Source organism: Anas acuta, chromosome 1, assembly GCF_963932015.1.
Source record: "Anas acuta chromosome 1, bAnaAcu1.1, whole genome shotgun sequence".
Taxonomy (NCBI): domain Eukaryota; kingdom Metazoa; phylum Chordata; class Aves; order Anseriformes; family Anatidae; genus Anas; species Anas acuta.
The window spans coordinates 110,725,131-110,746,294 of record NC_088979.1 but is presented as its reverse complement, the minus strand read 5'-3'; the positions used below and the strand labels follow the sequence as shown (position 1 = coordinate 110,746,294).

Below are 21,164 nucleotides of genomic sequence, written 5' to 3'. Positions count from 1 at the left end.
GTGTGTGTGTGTTAAAAAAAGGATAATGAACTTACACCAGAACCAAGAACCATTCTGTACAATGTACTACCGATATATTTTTAACCTTGACACTTTCATTAGACTGTGACATATATTAACTAACGATGAACAGCAGAACATGACATGATTAAATACTAGCAGTGCAGGATTAAACTCATTAGGTTATAGTACTGATACCACCCTCTGCAAGAACAAACTTGACTTGAATTTACATATTTTTACACACATCTGAATTTGTCTGAACTGCACCTTAACCCACATCTTTAATATCAAAGTAGAACATCACTTAACATTAGTTACGTTTATCAATGTAAGGCAATGCATATCAACATTCTAACATCAAAAAAAGTATATAGAAATGTTAATTTGAATTTTCCAGTATGAGGATAAGACCTTCCTATACTGAAGATGTTAGAAGAATACCAATTATTTAAGGAAGGATATGGCAGATGGGCATTACAACCAGGGAACAATACCACCACACACCATGTTCCTAACACATTTTCATACTATGATTCTTCCATTGCTTTCTGTTGCACTAAGAGACACTAAACTCAGAAAGCCACAAGAAGGTGAAGCTTGACACTGCTATAGCATCAAATCACCTACAACACATCTGAGCCTCTCCTTCTCTTACACTGAGCTGAAAGAAAAAGGAGGAAGATAGACCAGTAGTCTTTTCCCATTTACTTGTTCAACTCTAAAACAAGCCTTTTTCCTGTGTACACATTTACATGTGTAATCAACAGGGTTTTTTGTTTTTTGTTTTTTTTTTTAAAAGAATTCTATTGCCTTCTCTTATGTTAAACCACGTGACAATAGACTAGCCTGGTATCATCTATAATCCAGAGGAAGCTAGAGTACTAAGGACTACAAAATATAATGACTTAAGGATTTAGAAACACCTAGTGTCTCTTGTTTTAGCCAACCACTCTTCTACTTCATTTGACCTTTTTGTCTACTGTGGTTCTTCTGACCCTCATGAAAATATCACCCATAAAATAGCTACTAAACTACTAATAGCTAACAAGCTTGCAGTTCCAGATTTTCTTTACTTTGCTATTTCAAAAGCACCCTTCTGATGGAATTCTCCAGAGAGAACGCACATCCCCTTTATTCTTTAAAATTCACTGTGTTCATGTCACACATTATATCTGATAATTCATAGTGAAACTTGACACTTGAGATTAGCAAGTGTTACTAGGTATCTTGGGTAACAGTAATAAAAAATAAAGTTTGTTTTCTTTTCTGAGGTAAGGTAGAAGGGAAGAAGATGGAAGAAAGGTTTTGGAGTTTTTTTGGAATATGTAAGATTACTTTTTTAATTTAAATTCTTTATACGAACTATAGAAGATGACAATTTTACAATAATGTAAATGATCTTATTCTGACTTTATTACTTCTTCTTCCTGCATATGATGCCTTTCTAAAAGATGTGAGTAAGATTTCATTCATTCTTTACCACAATATGCTTGCTTTGTGTATGCCACCATCCTAATGAGCTGGCACATTAGTCAAATGCAATCAAGGTAATAACCTAATTCAGGTTTAAAATATTATCAAGATGTTTTACAAATTGGCTCAGTATTTAACAATTCAACATGCATTTGTAAAGTACCTTTCATGACGAGAATTGCAAGGCATTGTACAAAGAGAAAAGAAATCCAGCAACAGAAGATGCTTCATGGTTCAGTCAAGCTGCCTGAAATGCTTGAGGTATCTGTTACATACTCATCCAGTTTTTCAACAGTCACAGAACTGCTGATCTAATACCAATGGACAGAGAATTTCAAGCCCTAGAGGACAGATGACGAGGGCCCCGGCACCTGACATCTTCAATTTGCATTTGGAGTTAATTAATAAATCACTATCTATTAAATACATGGCACAGGATGATGTGTGGAGGAAATGAAAGTTTAGCTCAGCAGGACTAAGGTCATGAGAGATCTTAAAGATTAGAAGCAAAATCTGAAGTGGAAACTCTAGCAGAAGGCAATGTATTTATGGAGTGACAGAAATAAACTCAATTGGGAATTAACTAGGAGCACTAGATGTTTTCAGTCCTTAAACTTTTACAAAAGCCACTGACAGCTAAGAGAAATCATTTATCATTTTGTATATACTTATTAAATCCCTTTAATCTAGGTAACAACAGTAACATAACTGCCTGTGAAATGAATTGCCATTCCCCATCAGACTCACAGGGGAAAGTGCACAAAGTTCCGAAAAGCTCTACTGCTATGATCATCAGCTGCCACTCAAGTTTCATTGACTGAAAACATATGAAGAGAAAGCTCTTCTTTCACCATCATAGATGGCCCTTCACATTCAGTTTCAGGCACATTCAAAGAACATATTTCAAAAATTTGGACTTGAGTCTAGAAAAATAACATTTCCTTAAAAAGCCAGGTCATCTATTCAAATCCAGCCACTCTCATTCAACTGTCTCTGTCAAAAATTGCAGTAGGGAGTGAAGATGGAAGTCATATGTATGTGATACTGGATGATGTTGAAAAGCACTGAAGTTTTCACTGTAACATCAGGGATGAAAAAATACTGGTATTAACCTCTGCACCTTTTTCAATAGTATGTTCAATTTATGTCTGAAGTATAAAATTTCTCTTTACTTCTGCTGCAGGAGGTGAATGATACCAGATTGAAAAATCTATTACAGTTCTATATTAAGTTACTTCTCATAAAGAGAATGGTGATATTTGGTCAGGATACTAATGGTGTCCTGCTTCTTGCTTTAATCATGGAGACCATAGACATCTATTTTGAAATTAGATATTTAAGATAAGCAATTTCAGAATTCCTGAAGATTGGCTTTTCCTCTTGTTAGCTTATTGATCAGACACCAAAATGTTTCAGTAAACTGAGACAAATAATGTATATATATATCCCATAGACATAAAAATGAATAATTATCCATTGCAATCCTACAAACTCAAATCTCACAAATACATTTTTTCCCAGTGTATTTTTTTTTCTCTGAGATTTTTACAGTATTTAATGTAGCTACAGAAGATGGGTTTAACTCCTGACATGAAAATACTACTTGTAAATATGTTGATTTTCTGGACTTTTTTTTACTATTTCTTATTTTATATAAAATTATTTCATCCATTGACTGAATTTCAAGAGTAAGATTAACATGAATGTTTTCAGTTTAACATTTCACTGTGTGCATTTGTAAAGAAGCTGCTGGTTTATGACAGCCATGTAAATCATCCAGGGACTGGGTTAATATCCAATAAATCCAAGAGAGAGCTGCTAATGATGCTGCCCAGCCTTGGGCCAGGCCCTAGCACAGATTTTACAACTTTGAAAATTCTGGACTTCCTATGAACTCTGCTCACACAGTGAATTTAGTATTAACATTGCCTCTGGGTAAACTGTTCTCTGCAATGCTTTCTGAACTTTGAAGCTTCAATAAAAATTATGGTATTATAACAAAATAATTAGTCACTATAATATGCAGAGTACTGGAAAAACAGGAAGACAAAAGTAAAATTTTAGTCTTATCCATAGAACTAAAATCAAAACTGAGCTTAATATAGCAGAGAAATTAGCTACAGTAGATTCTACAGGACTTCTCATAATAACGCTTTGACTTAATTCCTTTTTTTCTTTTTTTTTCTTTTTTTTTTTTTTTTTTTGCTATAATCAAAAATTAGACAAATGAATAGCCGGTAGTTGTAAGAAAATAACAGCTGAGCAGACATGAGGTGTTGTTCATAAACCTAGGAATAGTATGTTACCTTGTACTGTTCCAGAGACAATAATTAGGGTCATTCAGTCTAAAATTACAATTTAACTTTCTTATTAAATTAAAATATTCTTCCCTTTGTAGAAACAAGTGTTACTTGGTCTGAGAAATTCCATGATAACTTAATTATACCATATGCAACTAGTATCTGTAGTGTTTTGACACATGCTCAGGTAGTCAAAATGCATAATACATCTGGTTCGTAAAATTAAACAGAATATTGACCTGTTTCATTTCATTTCAGTGCTAATAACATGGTGCTAAAAGGAAAAAGTTAAGCAAAAATCAGTTCCTACTGTTAGAGGACTATGAGTTCTGAAGAACTGTGCCCTTGTTAATTTTCAGATATGTCTGCTATTTGATCTGGTTGCCTATCCCTGATTTGCTTATTTCATACACAGCTCTATTACAGAGGAAAATAAATCATGCCTGAGACTTTTTTTTTTAACATGTAATTAGATTTCATAGCCTATGACTCTTACAGTTGCCTAAATATTAGAAATGGACCTCAGAAAGAATAGTTCAGATGAATCCATTCCTTAAAGAAAATCTTGCATTCTTTTAGTCCTCATTTTAATTACATGCTGCAGCTGAATACCATTTGAAGACATTGGCTGATTGTTGCTGAAACCCTCAAATAAAGTTTAAGTGATGCATGGCCTCTGCACTGATCTTCTGCTTAGTATTTATTGTTATCTGTAACAGCCAGCTACCAGTTTAGGAATCTACGATGAACTGCAAAATTCCAGTTAGGCATGTGTGTAATTAAAAAATACATTAATTAATTAATTAATTAATTTTACATCCATATTGATCAAACTGTTTATATAACTAAGAAAGCTCTATAAAAATAACCTGCTTTATATATTTAGTTACTTTCCAAGAATATGACCATCATGTGACTCTTTGATTTGGATAGGAACTGTGTACTTTTATAAGTCCCATAGTCATATTGCTTAGCAAAGACATTATAAGTACCAAAGGATGTGACATTTGTTAGGATGACTGTCAAAACCCTTATTTAGTAAATAACAACACTGTGCACAGTAAATAACTGTAAAACTAGTCTAAATTATCAGCTTGCAAGTTGCCATTGTTCTTTTTGTAGTTAATAATATATGGTCTTTTTTCATACCTTGCTCTTGTATGATTAATGCATAACTCAAGCACATAAATTCATGTGGCTGCCTCTTTCCAGTATCTGTTCATTTTTTCAAGCAGGTAACTAGCAACATGCAAATCACAAGCAAGCACTTACACTGGAATTCATAGGGATTCATATTCAGGATGTAGTACCATATTGTTTTCCATTCATTTTTACTTTTCACTGGTGTTTACCTAACCAATGAAATAATATTTAAGACAGAGCTGTAAGGAATTCTTATTTCCAAACTGTAAAAATGTATTTCTACAAACCAAGTTTACTCAAACTATTTTCCCCTGTATCTTCTGCAATATTTGCAAAAAATAAAAATCCTTTTTTTTTGTCAGATAATGTCTTCACCTCCATTTACCTGTGTGTCCAAGCATAATTACTACTCCATTGACTCTGCCTGCATCAGTTTATTACAGAGCAAAAAACAGACTTTGTCCTACTTTTAAAATGTTAATCTATCTTGAGATCCATCACTAGCCACCCACTTACTCCCTCTGTTCTCAATAGTTATGCTCCCAAAAAACTTTCATTGTGGCCAAAGGTTTGCGTACAAGGGAGAAGAATTTTTTCTCCATCTTTCCCTTAGATAGAAGCTCCTCTGCTCTTGTGCCAAGAATCCGCATGGACTCCCACACGTGAATCTCTGCTCCCTTCTACTTTTTCAGGTTGTTTCATTTATTAAGTAGCTCATGTCATAACTCAAGCTGTGTAACACCTAAACATGTTTTTGAGAATGAGCCATCCCTGGCATGGCTAGGCACAAAACTCTAGCTCCCAAGGAGCTGAGCTCTAAAATCCATCATTGTCTAAATGTTTCACTGATACTGTGGTTATTGTCCACTATTTTCTGCACACCCAAATGCAGCAGGGCTGAGCCCAAGACAAATGTGTGTCCAAGTTTAACTTGCTGAAAAAGTAACTTGGGGAAATAGTGTTAGAAAAACTCTGAAATCCATGAGTTCTGTCAGCCATCACATCCCCAACCCAGGCAGACATTTTACAAATTCCAGAATTCTGATTTTCATTTGTAAGAAAGTATCTCTTAACAGACCTCCTCCTCTTGACATCAAATAAAACATCCTCAGCTGAAAGCAATATGGTCAATGCTATGCTATGTGCAGTACACGTGCTGAACTTTCTTCTTACAAGTTAGAACAACCTTTATCTGAAATGGAGGGTGAGCAAGTGAAACCCAACACAGGAAATTTCTTTTAAACCCTCAACTTATTTCTTAAGGCAAACCAGATACTTTATATATATATTAAAAATAAATAAATAAATAAATAAATAAATATAAATCTATTACTTCTGAGCTCTCTTTAAAAGAAAGAAAGAGAGGGAAAGAGGGAAAGACTGAGTTTATTTTAGTATATATTTTCCTGTCTTAATGAATGCCAAAGTGGATCTTGCATGTTTGTGTTTTTAGTGCAGTGTTTAAACTGGCAGAATACCCAAATTCCCAAGGTTAAGGAAAGTCTGTAAAAATTCAAGTATGTCTAAAATGCAAATTTCAAATAAAGAAAGTCAGCACAGATGCTGAGTAAGTTGCATCTGCACATGCTTCCTTTTTACATTGCTTTTGGAAAGGGAGCTGCACAATTAAGTCTAAAGCCATATAAGAAAGACAATAATTGAAGTTAGTTCAGTGCAGGACTTGGAACACTTGACCTAGGATCAGAAGTTAAGAGAACTGGACTTGTTCAGCCTGCAGAAGAGGCAGAAGAGATGCCTTAGGAGGAACCTGATAACAATCTTCCTATACCATGAGGTTGGTAAGGTCTGTAGAGCAGTTGTGTAGTCTCCATCCTTGGACAGTTTCAAGATGCAGCTGAACCAAGCTGTAAGTAACCTGGTCTGATCACATGGCTCACTCTGGTCTGAGCAGAAGGCTAGTCTAGAAACCCCACAAGGTAACCTGAATTATCCTGTGACCTTATGGTTCAAAAAGTTCTAGGAAGTTGAAGGACACCTCAATTACTTCCTTATCTTCATCTTGCTTGAGGTTTTCACAGTTCCAGTGTAAGGAATAAAACTTCAAAGCCATGGTTTCTCACAAAATTAAATGATAAAACCAAAGCATCAAACTTAAGAACCAAAAGGAATGATCTTCATCAATTTCCTTTTTTAAGTACGTACTGTAAATGCTAACATCACTTTCAAAAGCTGAAATATATCTTCAAATCGAGCAACAACATGCAGATTCAGTTCCAAGTTACCACAACATCTAAACTCTGGTAAATTTTAAGAAATTTTGAAATTTCATCACATTATAAGTTGGTCCCTATGCGGAGAAAAACAAAACAAAACAAAACACACACACACACACAAAAAAAAAAAAAAAAAAAAAAAAAAAAAAAAAAACACAGAAGGAGGACACCAAGACCAGGCTGCAATGATAGTTTTATAAATGCTTGTTATGAAGCAGACAGAAGACTCAGAATTAATTGCTAAGGCTGAATTTGCTTGCTATAAAGTATCCTTATCTCTCCTTTCTCCTATAAAAATATAAGACAGCACTGGCAGCAGGGTGTTGCAAGTAACATTATCTTAGAAAACATTCGTCAAGGAAAAAAATAAATTGCTGGTATAATACTAGAAAGGGAAGAATGACCAAAACAAACTTGTGGGTTTATAATGAAAGCCTTCATTGATTCCTTTTTGTAGCAGTATTAGTAGATTACAAATTTGGTATTAGAGAGACTAAGCACTGTCAGATCTTTTTTAGTTCAAAGCATTTTTTTTATATTAATTTTGTTTTGGCAAAATTCATCAAAAGGAGTTAGAAAACATGCAGCTATTTGATAATGCAAAGAAAATTCAGGAAAGGAGAAGAATATTCTAGGACTCTCTTGAATTTGTTTTTATCTATGCAGTACTTTTTGGTACTAAGTTGGAAATTATAATGCACATATGAAAATGTATGTTTTTACCTTTCATCAGCAAGTCTTACCAATTCCTACTCTGCCAAGTCAAAGACTTATACTGAGGTAAAAGAGAATCCAAAGTAGACTTGAAGCATACCCTGCCCTGCTCTCCAGTGCATATCTACAGCCACCTGTGCCATCATCCATGTCCAAAGGTACACAACACCAAAGGACACAGGGCATCATTTCTCTATCCCACAGGATAATTAAGAAATATATTTATTTGAATACTTCAAAGTTTTTGATTTCATACGTTCCCCCACCTCCCAAGTAAACAGTCCTGCTTCAAAAATCACCATCTCCCTTTGATTCTGTTATTTAAAAATAAGCAAAGTACTCAAAAACCTGCTTTCCACTGAAGAATATTTTGTGTATGTTCACGTTCTGATTAATAGTCTATTACACACATTTAAAGTATCCTCCTTTTACACAACTCAATTCCTCCAGAGTTCTCAGCAAAACCTCAGCTTCCCCAAATGCCATCCCTGACCTCCCAGCACCATCACCAGAATCACCTCAACACAATCCCGTCTTTGATGAGCTGCAATAATGCATTACAGAGCAACAGCACAGGAGATGAAATGCCATAACCAAAACTGGAGGAATAAAAACACAGTCCATTATCATGAGCTACCCTTTAACTTGGTAACACATTGATATTTAATTCATATTCATCAAGATACCAAGAACTGTGGTTGTCATGACAGCAATAACATATTATTTAATAAACTTTTAGAATCTCCCCACACCACTCCCTGCCCTTGCTGGACCATAAGGGCATTACATTTACATAATTCTTCCACCTAAAACAATAAAATTCTCTTTTCCTTGAGTTTACTTGGATTCAAAATCCCTACTGATCAAATAGTAACAGAGTCACAAGGTAACCATCCAACCAAATCCACAATTAATGCTCTCTTTTTTAGTGTTTTCATTAGCATTTCATAGAAACTCTCCTTTATCTGCTGTTATATAGCAGCACTTTGAATCAGCCTCACTTCTTTCTGTATAAAGAAGGAAAATAAGATAAAAGGCAAACAGCAATGCTAATAATACATTATCTTGTATTTAGACATTAATATAAGAATCTTTGTTCATCAGACAGGTCACCCAACATAAGATACAATGCAGTGCCCATATAATAAGTACCAATCAGGACCTAATAAGGTTGCAGTGAACATACAACATGATCCTTTGCCCAGAAAGGACGTTTCAGAATTTTGCTATCATGATGTTTCAAACATATTCACAAAGATGGGAGAAAGGGGGTAGGGGAAAGGGGAAAGTAACATTCAGGGTATGCTATTCAGAGTAGAACCTGTCACTTCTTCAAGTGGAGAAAATAAACAATACCACATGGTTTGTGCCTGAAGTAAGAATGTGTTTCAAATTAAAAGACATGAATATTCACAGTTTACAAGATATAGAAACAGAGTTACTAGCCAAAAATACTGCATTAACATTTTTGCATGTGGCTTGTTGTCAAGTCCCATAAAGATGGGAGAATATTTAGTATTGATTATATTTTGACAATCTCTGGCTATTCTTTCAGTAAATGCATTATTAATTTACATATAAACCATATTATAAGGTCTCAAACACTATTTTCAACCCATTAATTTTCTCAGTAATCAGAACTTATCATCTCATCCTAAGCATTTACTGTTTTTGAGAGGTTTAATCATTTTATTGACATCTTTATTTTTAAGCAAGAGAAGTCTGTTATTTGCCAGTTTACATTAATGTAACTACCATATTAATGGTGGTTATCCCATTTGCTTCAGGGAAATACATACAAGCTGCTACTTGTTTGTCATGAAAATACTTAGAGTGCTTTGTTTCAAAATGAAATATCATGTAAATTTGCAAAGTAGAATATAAAACCTGCTGCAAATGGCTCTAACGCAAGTGAAAGAAAAAAAATGCAGTACATAAATCAAACACTGAGAAAAATAATGTTTTCCTTTGTGTGACTACGGTCCAATCTTTACACTCTTAACAGCACTGTACAGAAATGAATCACAATGTATTTATTCCCTTTCCACAGAATTCATTTTGGCTTATAATCAAACCACGGAGAACTAAGAAACAAATTAAGGTTTGCCTTCCTGACCTTTAAAAGGAGTCTTTCACATGACCTATAGTGTACAGGAACTCAGTCCAAGTCATTATTGACCAATAGGTTTTAAAATGTGCTAGAAGATTGGTACCAAAGTAAACTAAATCAGCGGTCATATTTACTATGTTTTGACACATGCCACAAAAAAATAAAAAAAAATTAAAAAAAAATGAAAAATCACAACTCTACTTTTGCCTGTAACTCCAATAAGCTTGGAGATAGAACACCTCCTGCAACAGAGTAGATTCCTCACCCTGGAAGTAGCCAGCATGAATAGGATCAAGGCATGCTGCAAAACAGTGAAGGAAAAATTGTAGTGCCCACATAATGTCTGTTCTCTTTCATGAACTGAGATCTAAGGCTGGACCAACTTTCATAAGCCTGAGTCTTAGTAGAAATGTTTAGCTTTGTAATGCAGAATCACTGAAAACACTAGTGCAATTTGGGAAGCCACTCATATGGCGAAATGATATTTTCCCTCAGCCTCCAATCTGCTTCAAAAGGTATGCATTTGATTACTAGCTGGAAGTCAAATGGTGAAGAAAATAATCTTGTAGATGTTGTAGAAAAGCAAGTCTAGGTATCCTAAATAATTAAACAAAAAACAACAATAAATAATAATAATAATAAACACTTGAAAACCCTGACTTTTCACCACTCCTTGTTAAAAAATCCACTGAGCAATCACTTCCATTATGGTTTTATCATACCATGAGTCAAGAGTATTATACTCTAAACAACTTCTCCATACTTCTTCGTCACTGCAGACTACATTTTTTTTTCAAATGCTAAACAATATCCTCTCCCACAAGCCTGCATTTCTTAGATTTTTGTATTGTCTTCTCTAATAATAATAATAATAAATCCTTCTATCCACAGAGTCAAACTGGGTAACTCAGTTTTGCTAAATTTAGAGTGATGTCAAAATTGCTTCTCCCACTTCAGACTTGAAAGAGTTCCATGACTATCTTACGCTTTGACTGTGTCATTTGGTCCAATAGCATATTTGACTTCCCTAAACAAACCTTGTCTTGGTTACATATTTAGGCCACCACAGAAGTGCAAAAGTACAACTACCAAAAAACAAGTTTTCAGTACAATGAAGTCATTTGAGTGCCACATGAAATTAGAAAACAGCTTTTGCAACAACTATCACTATGAAGCAGACTAGAAATTGGTGTCCTTTTAAGCAGAAAATGCAAACCAATTTGAAAACCAACAGACATTTTGACAGATGTTTAGCTTTCTTCATTAACTTTCTTCTGGACCCTGTGGAATTTCTTTTGACACATACCTTTCAGATTGTTCCCCATGATAACGGTTCTGCCAGCTAGTCTCAACAGGGCTCTCTTGCACTTCTTTCTTGTGAACTTTAGAAAGGTCTGACAATACCAACAAGACTGCCTCTCTTGCAAATGATGATTATTTGGAATTGGATAATTATGCACAAATAAATACAAAAGGTATCCTGGTTGCCCATTTGGACATCTACACTATCCAAAAATAAGGAGGTGAGCAATGGAGTGAAAAACAGAAAAAAAAAAAACTTTTCCACGATGGTTCTTCCTTTAGCATGAGTTCTGTGAATGGCTGATCTAGGTGCCATTTCTTTTTTAGTACTTCCTACAACTGAAGGGGTAGGACCTGACAGATTTCTTCAACAAAAGTGGCAGCTAGGGGATTGGGAAAGACATATTCACAGCAAAAGCGTAAATAGGTGATCTGAGTTGTCCTGTACAGGAAACTATTTCTGCTCCACTCACTTAAAGTCACCCACAGAGATCAGATTTCTAAACGGGGTGCTAAAAACTGGCTAGCACGGATAACCTCCAGATATGAACGATTCTTTTGATATTCTCAGATGTTATCTGAATTCTCAGATATTTAAAGCAGTTCCTGCATGTCTGCTCATAGTAAATGTGTATATATTGTCAAGCTAACCCATATTCAGCCATTAATTTGACAAATCTTCAATAATTCCTGCTTTATTCCAGAACCAAAGTGAAGTATTCCGTTTATACTCTACTCTCTATAAAGACTGGACTCAATATAAGTATATTAATTAAGGATTATACTTCAGCCTTATTTATTATTTCATAGATGCTCAAAGCACAGAGAAAGAGAAAAAAAAACACACAAACATTGTATAATTATGATATTTACAATGAATAAAGCACAATTTTGGTTTTGTATCTCCTTACAGAATGAAAGCAGTTTGTTTTTTCTGAACTGCACTTAAGTAAAAAAAATAAAATAAAAATAAATCAGAAAGAAATATATCTTTTATATCTAGTTTCTGAAGTATTAATGTTGCTCAAATTCAAGCATGCTTATTCAGTAATAGTGCAATGAAACCAGACGATGCCCAAAGTAATCAGAATCATATTTTCAAAACAATTTGTAACAGTTTTTAATCTATTCACTTGCTTTCTAGAGAAACTATTAGAAGTGCTTGGGTTCTGATCCTTTGTTTCATATGTATGTCTCTCTATTTTTTTTCCTATAACCTTATCTACTCTCTAATCAAAGGCAGCTTTTTCATCTCAAACTTGGGAAACTCGATTTAGTAACTTTTAAATAACATCATTCAGGTTCCTAAGGCTTCAGTCTATAACTTATAATTATCTTCTTATTCAGACAGCAGTAACTAACATCACATTCAAAGTCATATGCATCATACCTGATTGTAAATCTATCAGACTACTTCTTTGTATATACAAGCTTAATTTTTGTTGACAGGGCTAAACTGGGATTTAACTTCTAGCAGGAGTACATTTATATGTAAATTTACTTTTTCCAGAAACAGATTTTCAGAACTTAGCATGAGGAAGCTGAATTTAATCAAGGTATTTGCACACACAATTTCCTGTGCAAAACAATCATGCAAGTAATTTAGCAAGCAAGTTATTTCCATTTGGTTGCAAGTGTCTGTGTGAATACACTCTGGGCTGGGTAAAGCTTTGTGCATACACACAATCCAAACAGGCAATCTGTGCATTGAACTGACCAAAAGAATTGGTTTAAGTTGCTAAAACTGTGTGAAAGGTTAGACAGCTGAAGTAAATAATACTTAAATATCAATGTGCCTCTTAATTACCTCAACACACATTTCTGTGAACTTCTGAATTAAAAAGCAACAGCAACTGAGCAAGGAGAAGTGTAAAGGAAGATAATTTTTTTTGTTGTTGTTTGTTTTTGTTTTTTTTCTCTTTGTTAAAGATGTTATAGTATTGTCATTGTGAAAACTGATGCTTAAAAAAAAAAAAAAAAGCACATTAAGCACAATTTAATCATTCTAGAAGTCTAAGGAGACATCCACCTGTTCAGTGGGAAATGTCTCACTGATTAAAAGTTAGGAATTTAGGATGTTAGTAAAGATTTAAAAGAGTTCTAAGTTAAATAATTTCTTTGTAAATTATTTTAGCCAATGATAAAAAAAAAATATGAAAATACTTGCAAGATTTGTGGTATCTAAAAAAATAAAATTAAATTAAATTAATTGCCATGAAAGTGTTAGTACTGTTTAAAATTAAAAACAACTATCTACCTTTCGTCATTTTAAATTATGATATCAACATTTTTGAATCCTCAACACAAAATTTTTGCCTTATTTAAAACAAGGTTAGATTTAGTCCAGTGTTAACACCAGTAGCAAGAAAATCTGGACAGTAAAACAAAGTGTTATAAATCTTCGAAAAGGGGAATTTAGTCAATCTTATTGGTAGAAGTTAAACAGGCATTTATTTAATTTATTTTAGTACAAGAAAAAGTACTGTGCTGAAGCACTGTGTTTTTAGTATCCAAGTACTTTTTAACCTTTTATTTTTTATTGTGTGAGTGTGTGTATTACTGTCAAGAATTCATAGCATATTCTATAGCCAGGACCATGGCAAACGTGTCACTTAACAGCATCTTCCCAGAAACTGCCTCATAGGCCTGAAGAAAGAAGATGAATGTTGCCAAAGAGTTGCAAAACTGTAATAGATAGATAGTCAGATATTTTGTCATCTCAGCTATTTCTCTTGTTATCTCATACACAGGTGGTTATCAACAATGAAATTTCATTAACAAATAGAGCTCTAATTCAAGACTTAGACATTGAAGTCAAAATGAATTGCTATCTAAATCTAGTTTGTTTACTTTCCATAATAATCTCCTAGATTTAACACCCAGGAAAATGGTCTTTATAGAACAGCTCTGGATGCTGAGTTCTTTGTGCCCTTTCTTTGTTTTTGTGTCTATATGAAGCATATACAGGAAGACTCCACAGTAAATATTAATAAAATTTAGAAGCCTCAGTAAGACAGCTTTGAAATGAAAATGTGCTTTTAAGAAGGTATTATTTTTACAGTTTTAAAATGTAATTTAAAGTACCTGACGTGCACTGTTTCTTTCTTTTGCATCATATTTTAGATAGAAGTTAAGAAACCAATAGTTCGAATTTCTTCCACTCAACAAGTCCCAACAACTGCATGTAGTGACCCTATACATTCTTACTAGCCTTATTTTGTTGAGTGACTCCTTTAATTATATTTTACTGTATCTTTCTACCTCCTCCGACTTGGGTGCTGAATTATGGAAAGCCAACAAGTAAGCATTGTTACTATCTTTTATTTCTTTACAGCCTTTCCTTCAGCACAGAAAATAACAATCCTTCCATTCCTTTTAGCTTAAAAGCTTACATCCCTAAAAACTTGAAAAATTGCTCCTATAATGTTTCTGTTACTAGAAATGAGTCGCCCCTCTGTCTCAGCACTGCCTTTCTAGCACCCTCTCCACACCCCTATTCTATTTAAAAGAATATTTAACCTAAACAGAATGAGTAGGAGCACAGGAGAAGGAGTTTGATGCATTGACTTCCAAAGCAAAGCACATGTAACAGGAATTAAAGACACCCTTTCTTACAAAGGCCATATGGAAAGGAAGTTCTTTCCAGCCAGAAACAAACGAAAGAAAGTTTTCATTACCTGTCCAAAAAGCCATAAAGTTTAATTTTTGTGGGAAGAGTCAAAGCTAAAAAGGGAAACCAAGAGAGAAGAAGTTCTAAATATTCTAGATACTACTGGGAGGCCATTAATGAAAGCAAAGGTAGTGAAAAGCTGACAACATAATACACTCCTCTTTGCTGCAAAAAAATTAAAGTAATTTGATTGCTTGTAAATAATTTTCATACATTTTTTCAAGCAGCATGGCATAAGTTATAAGTCATTTGGTGCTGAGCATATAGTAGGAATAATAATAATAAAAAATAAACTTTCTAATTTACCTCCTTATACAATACAGTTTGTAATGCTGACTGTAAATAAGAATACGAGCACTAAGGGAGTGATGGTTTTTTTAGCATAAAATACAAGTCACTGATGAATCTGGCAGCGAAGTGCTTAGAAAGAGTTCCTGCTTCATTCAAAGATCCAAAGAAGGACTAATAATAGCTAAGAGAATTCAACAATGATGTGCATGTGATACTGAGTCATACGCAACCTTACCAACAGAGTGGCCTGATATGGAACTGGTAGCAAATCATTTTAGAAGGAGGAAAGCTATAATACTGAGTACATGTAGACAAGGAATGTAGATCCCTAATTAAATAGCTCATGACAGTGTTTGCATAAACTGTGACAAAGTACATGTGATAACTGTACCTTACTGTACTTCAGTCTCTATTAAAAAGCACATACACTTTATTTGAAGCACACAGATGGGGACTGTAAATGACACCTTGGAAGAATCTTGTATTTCTGAAAAATAAAATCTATTTAGACAATAGAACACTAAGAACTGAAAAGAAATAATATCCAATCACAGAGCAGGAAATTAGTTAGATAGTGATCTCTACGAAGAGTCCCTGAAAACCTGAATGTACAGTAGGGCTCGCCTTTGTCAAGCACTTTCCTTTAAAATAATAAAAAAATAATCCATTCATTTCAGCAGAAAGAGGAACAGAGTAAATTAAGCATCTTACAGAAATGTAATATAAAATTATATTTTAACAACAGGATAACAGTATTAGAAATTACATCTCCATGAGATATTACAATTGACTTTCAAATAATTTTCTTCTTTATATTTGCTTTTATTTGACTGTTCATTTCTCCTTAAAACCTTTTTTTTTTTTTTTTCCAGCCCTTTTCCATACAGGCTGCTATTATAATTGTATACTTCAGCATTACATTTGATACATGTAAATGTTTCAAATTCTTATATCTTAGGCACAGGCACCGGTTATTCTATTACTCTGAGAAATACCATCATAAATAGGCCGCTCTCTTTTCTAGGTCAGCATTAGCTAAAAGATAACACACTCTACACACCAGTGTTTACTTCACAGATCTCTGGTGACAATGCAGGCACAGCAAAACTCAGAAATGCTGGGGTCCAGGACAAAGCCTAAGTGGAGTAGGAGGCAAATAAGTGGTGGTGCTCTATTAGGCCTATTGACCTCAAGAAGGGCCTCTTAAGTTTTCCCCATTTCCCTTCCCTCCCCTCCCCATTAATTGCTCTAGCCTGGACCCAAGTTGCTAGTTTCTGACTCCTGTCCCTTTCCCCCTTTTAGCTTTCCTGATCCTCACTGCCAGAAGCTGCTTGTCAGTTTTCTTCTTACCTGGTGCTAGGAGTTAAATGAGTACGCTGTCCCCTTCTGCTTGCTGTCTTCCCACCATTTACATGAAATTTTCTTTCCACTTTTGGAGCCCAGGTTAGGAAAGTAGGTGTCTTTTGTCTGTAGCCCCCTTTACTGACTGCAACAAAGTAGAGATCTGAAAATCAGCAAACAATGAAATCTGCTTCTGCAGATTTCTGATGACAGTTTACCTTCTTAGCCCAAATGTACTGTGAACTTCTGCAAAGATGTTCCATCTCTAATCCTTTTCTGGTCTTACATTGGTTGTCAGCCCCTTAACATCTTGATCTTTTGGCATTTATCCTACTTTCAGATTAGGACATATTTTCCCTACTTGAATATATATATAAAAGTCTTGAGCAACGTGTCCTCAAATGTGCTAGGCCTACCTTGGTACTTGATTTGTGTATCTCCTTATCACCTGTTTGTTCTTAAAAAAATTCTTGGTGATGGACAGGTACACGTCTAAAGCCTGTGCACATATTTGCCCCAACTAACAGACCTTAAGTAGGACTTGAAAAGTTTTTTGGCTACTATAAGGAAAACAATGATCAATAATACGTAACAGTCCCTAGACAATATAATGTTACCTAGCACAATTCTCACCATTATTTTAAAATGCTGCAACCCTTCAGACTAGAAACATTGTTTGGCTAATATATAGGCAACTTGTTACAGCAGATTAGGTCTTACACAGAGGGCCTTCTAGTAGAACTCTGCTGGTTTATTCCTATTATATTCCTGGAGAAAAAAACAAGGGACACTGAGAACAGAGATTGCCGGTCCCCATAGGCCTTGATGATGGAAAAAATCATTAAAGAACTTCATTGCCAAGCTCTAAGAATAACTACTACTTATACAGCAGATTTGCCCCCCTAGAGCAGGTTTCCATTCAAGAGGGGAAAAAAAATATATATATATATATATATGTATATTATATAAACACATATCCACTCACACACATATGAATAGAGAGATTCATATTTCATTTAGCACAGCATTTTCTTTCTAAATCCAGCAAAGGTAGCAGAGGAGTTCATTGCATTTTTCCTCCCTGAAAGGGCTTTTTTCTTCCTAGCTTTTATTTTTTATTTTTTTTTCCCTCTCATAAAACTACCTGAGACTTATGCCCAGCAGCCAAGATTGAAGTGCAAATAGCTAGAGACTGGCAAAAGTAGCAACTGAAAGCAGAATTTTACCATGGTGGGTGCTGAATATCTTTGGCTACAGTCAATGATAGTAATGGCACCTACAATAATCATGAAGACATGTTAACTTTTTAGAAACAAATGGATAAATATTTAGGTGCACTACTATAAAGTAGCAGTGAAAATGATGAGGTATAAGAGCTCTGCTTAAGTAGCAGTAAGCATATAAGTGACTGAATGGCAAAATATTCAATTTGACATTATTACAATCTAAACTTAGAAGTAGATTTAAATAAAATTGTTTGTAATAAAGATCTGCCTTATAGAATACGGATTTTATTGTATTGGTTTATTTGTAAAATAGTTTAAGATTATGGAGCAAGATGTGTATGCATTAAAAAGACCTTCTCATCAAATTCTGTAAAGATACTATTGAATTCCACATTTAGATACTACAGTAGACTGGAAAAAACAGATTTTAACATGTTATATACACCAGTTTGTAGTAAAGCTGACTTGCTAATCAAATCTATATAAAAAAATAATAATCAGTTTATTACCAAAATAATAAAAGTTAATTTTAAAATTCTCTGTTTTATGGATTTTTAATATATTTTTTCTTATCCTGACCAAATCATGGGAATAAGTGAAAAACTAAGCTGTACTCTTCAATATACTTTGTTTATGTGTAAGGCTTCATATTATTACATAACCTTTTGTTATATACTTTATAATATATTATGTTATTATATGCTATATTATTATTATATATTCTACACTATGTTACTATGTAGTTTACTACTGCAACAAATCATCAACGAAAATTAAAAGGTCCTCTTGGTCTCTTAAGTACTGTGCTTTAACATTTTCATTCCAGAGGTAATGAATAAGCACTTACTACACTGCTTCCTTTCCTACAGAGCCATGCTACTTCAATTACAATCAAGTTGATTAAAGCCAGTGTAACATCAGTTAGTCATTTCCTATGCCAACAACACTGCTCAGATAGCTTCACGGTTATACAGTGGGCACCTATGAAAGACAGCCTAATGTAAAACAGAGGGAACATACTAAATCAGGGAGAACAAATTATGTGATTTACATTCAAATGAGGAATTTTCATTAGAGCACAATAAAATTTAATATGAATTATTATCAGTAGAAGTTGTCTTTAATTCATTCTGTGGTGTTCAAAAGGTAAAGCTTGCAGTCTGTCCAGACACAGATAATTGATAAAACATCTAGGGCCTACTTTCCTTCAACAATACATGCATGTCAAGTGCATGCATGTGTTAAATTTCAGCCAATGAAAGAGCAACCTGTGTGCAGAAACACTGAAACTCCCCTCACCCCTTTCCTTTTTTTCCTGTTTTATTTGTTTGTACAATGCGCTGCTAGATAGAGTCCCAAGCAAGCTCTTTCAAAAGTAGTTGCAGCACAGAAACCTCCACAGCTGCATGAGTAGATTCACCACACTAATTAGCCCTGCTGAGAGAGGTTAGCTCTGCCAGGCAAACATAAAATCTCACAACATACTCTGAAGTCTGCAGTTTAGTACTTTCTGGAGAGCAGACGAGTTCAGAGGAAATGCCTTTAATAAAGGAACCAACTGTGATCACTTTTGCTTATCTTAATTAGCGTTTACATGCACAGTTCCCGTAAGACTACTTGTGCAGGCACATCCCGATGTTACTATATGCAGTTTCCAAGGTGATCCTTTCTTAATGTTCTCCTCTTCAACAAGAGCCTATTTGGTATCCTTAGCATTACAGACACTTTCTTCTATCAAGAAAATCACCATTAGTCCATAAAAAAAAAAATGTATTTTCCTGGTAAGAAATCACAGTCATATTTTTTGATAAAACAATTCTGTGCTGAAGACCATAGCTGAAGAGTTTTGTGCCCCATGTGATAATATAAAATCTCTTGGTGCTCCATGAAAATCAAGATTTGGTTATTACTGTACTAACCCTTTGTTGGTATTCATTTTTTCCATCTGAGGCCCTTATACAAAAATTGATTTTTTTTTTTTGCCCATTATTAGATCTTAAAAGGGAGCCACTTACCAGACAATAGGGACATAACTGTTTCTGCAAATAAAACAATTTCAAGACATCTCATTCTGAGTATGTAGTGAGCCACAAAAAAAAAAAAAAAAAAAAAAATCACCATCCTTTCAGATATATTAAGTGACTTCAAGACTAAATATTACCACAAATTTCTCCAGAGAGAAGCTGCAAATCAAAACAAAAAATAAATAAATAAATAAATAAATAAATACGGTGACAGGTGGGCATTTTATAACTGAGATGACTGGACAAGTGGAGCAAACTTCTCTTTCAAGTAAAATTGAAGGTCTGTGATGATTTTTTATTTATTTATTTTTTCTATCAAGGGAAAGGAAACTCTTTGTAGGGTAGCATTTTGTAAACCAGACTTTTATTCCTTCAGGATCCACACTTGGGTCAATGGCATACAAACCAAATATACAAGAAATTTATGAGTATGTAAAAATAGCAGACTTTTTTTCCCCCACATACAGATCAAATCAGTTGTTCAAAAATGAAGGACTGCAGGAAAAAAACTCATTCTCTGGTCACTTCTATTTGTAGTCCTTAATTAAATTCTCCTACCAGTATAAAAAAGATCAAATGTAGATGAGAAAAACACTGTAGATGAAAGATGGTGAACATATATAAACTCAAATTGTGTGTTCTGGATCCACTTTCCTTTTTCTCAAAAGTGACTAAACTTCTTGTTTTTTAACTTTTTGTTGTTTATGTGTCTCAGGGGGATTTGCAGAAAAATTATATCTTAAGGAAATCCCTAAAAGTTTTTCATTATTTTTCTTTTTTCAGTTTATATAAATATTAAACACAAAATTAGCTAGAAGAAACAGTATAACATGACCAAGGAGACCAATCACACAGGCACATAAAGAGAAAATAAGCTGAAGATAACTATTTATGAAGATGTTTGTACCAAGTGTTCATCATGCTATTTTGGATACTGAAAAAATACGTAAAAATTAAGCTGTAAAAACAGACAGTGTACAATCAGGGAGAGGATAAAACATGGTGAATAAATAGCTTACACAGACATGGAGAAACTAAAGGAAATAACAAAGTCATTCATTCATACAGGGAGAATTCAGATCCCAGAAGACAGTAATGATTTTCAAACACTCTCAGCTGGAATGATTTGGGCCTTATATTTGAAAGTGAGCAACCCCTCTCACTCTCTTCTCACACAACCATGATTCTCAAAGAATATTTAGCTACTCATGAACACGACGTTTTCCCTCATTTGCATCATAATCTGCTATGAGGAGGCACGGAAAAGCAAAAGGCTGAAATAACTTTCAGTTTCATGATCATGAGAAAGAATAAGACTTGTGTTCAATTCAGG

General features: G+C 34.2%; 1 long non-coding RNA gene across 2 annotated transcripts in view; it reads right to left on the bottom strand.

The window, feature by feature from the left end:
* Positions 1–12,339: 12,339 nt before the first annotated feature.
* LOC137861408 (uncharacterized) overlaps positions 12,340–21,164 on the bottom strand; it is a 77,217-nt gene continuing 68,392 nt past the window's right edge. For both annotated transcript variants that reach the window (XR_011099584.1, XR_011099583.1), the window contains 2 exons: positions 16,591–16,726; positions 12,340–16,376 (listed from right to left, as the gene is read on the bottom strand). This is a non-coding gene — a long non-coding RNA (uncharacterized lncRNA). The remainder of the gene's footprint in view (positions 16,377–16,590; positions 16,727–21,164) is intronic.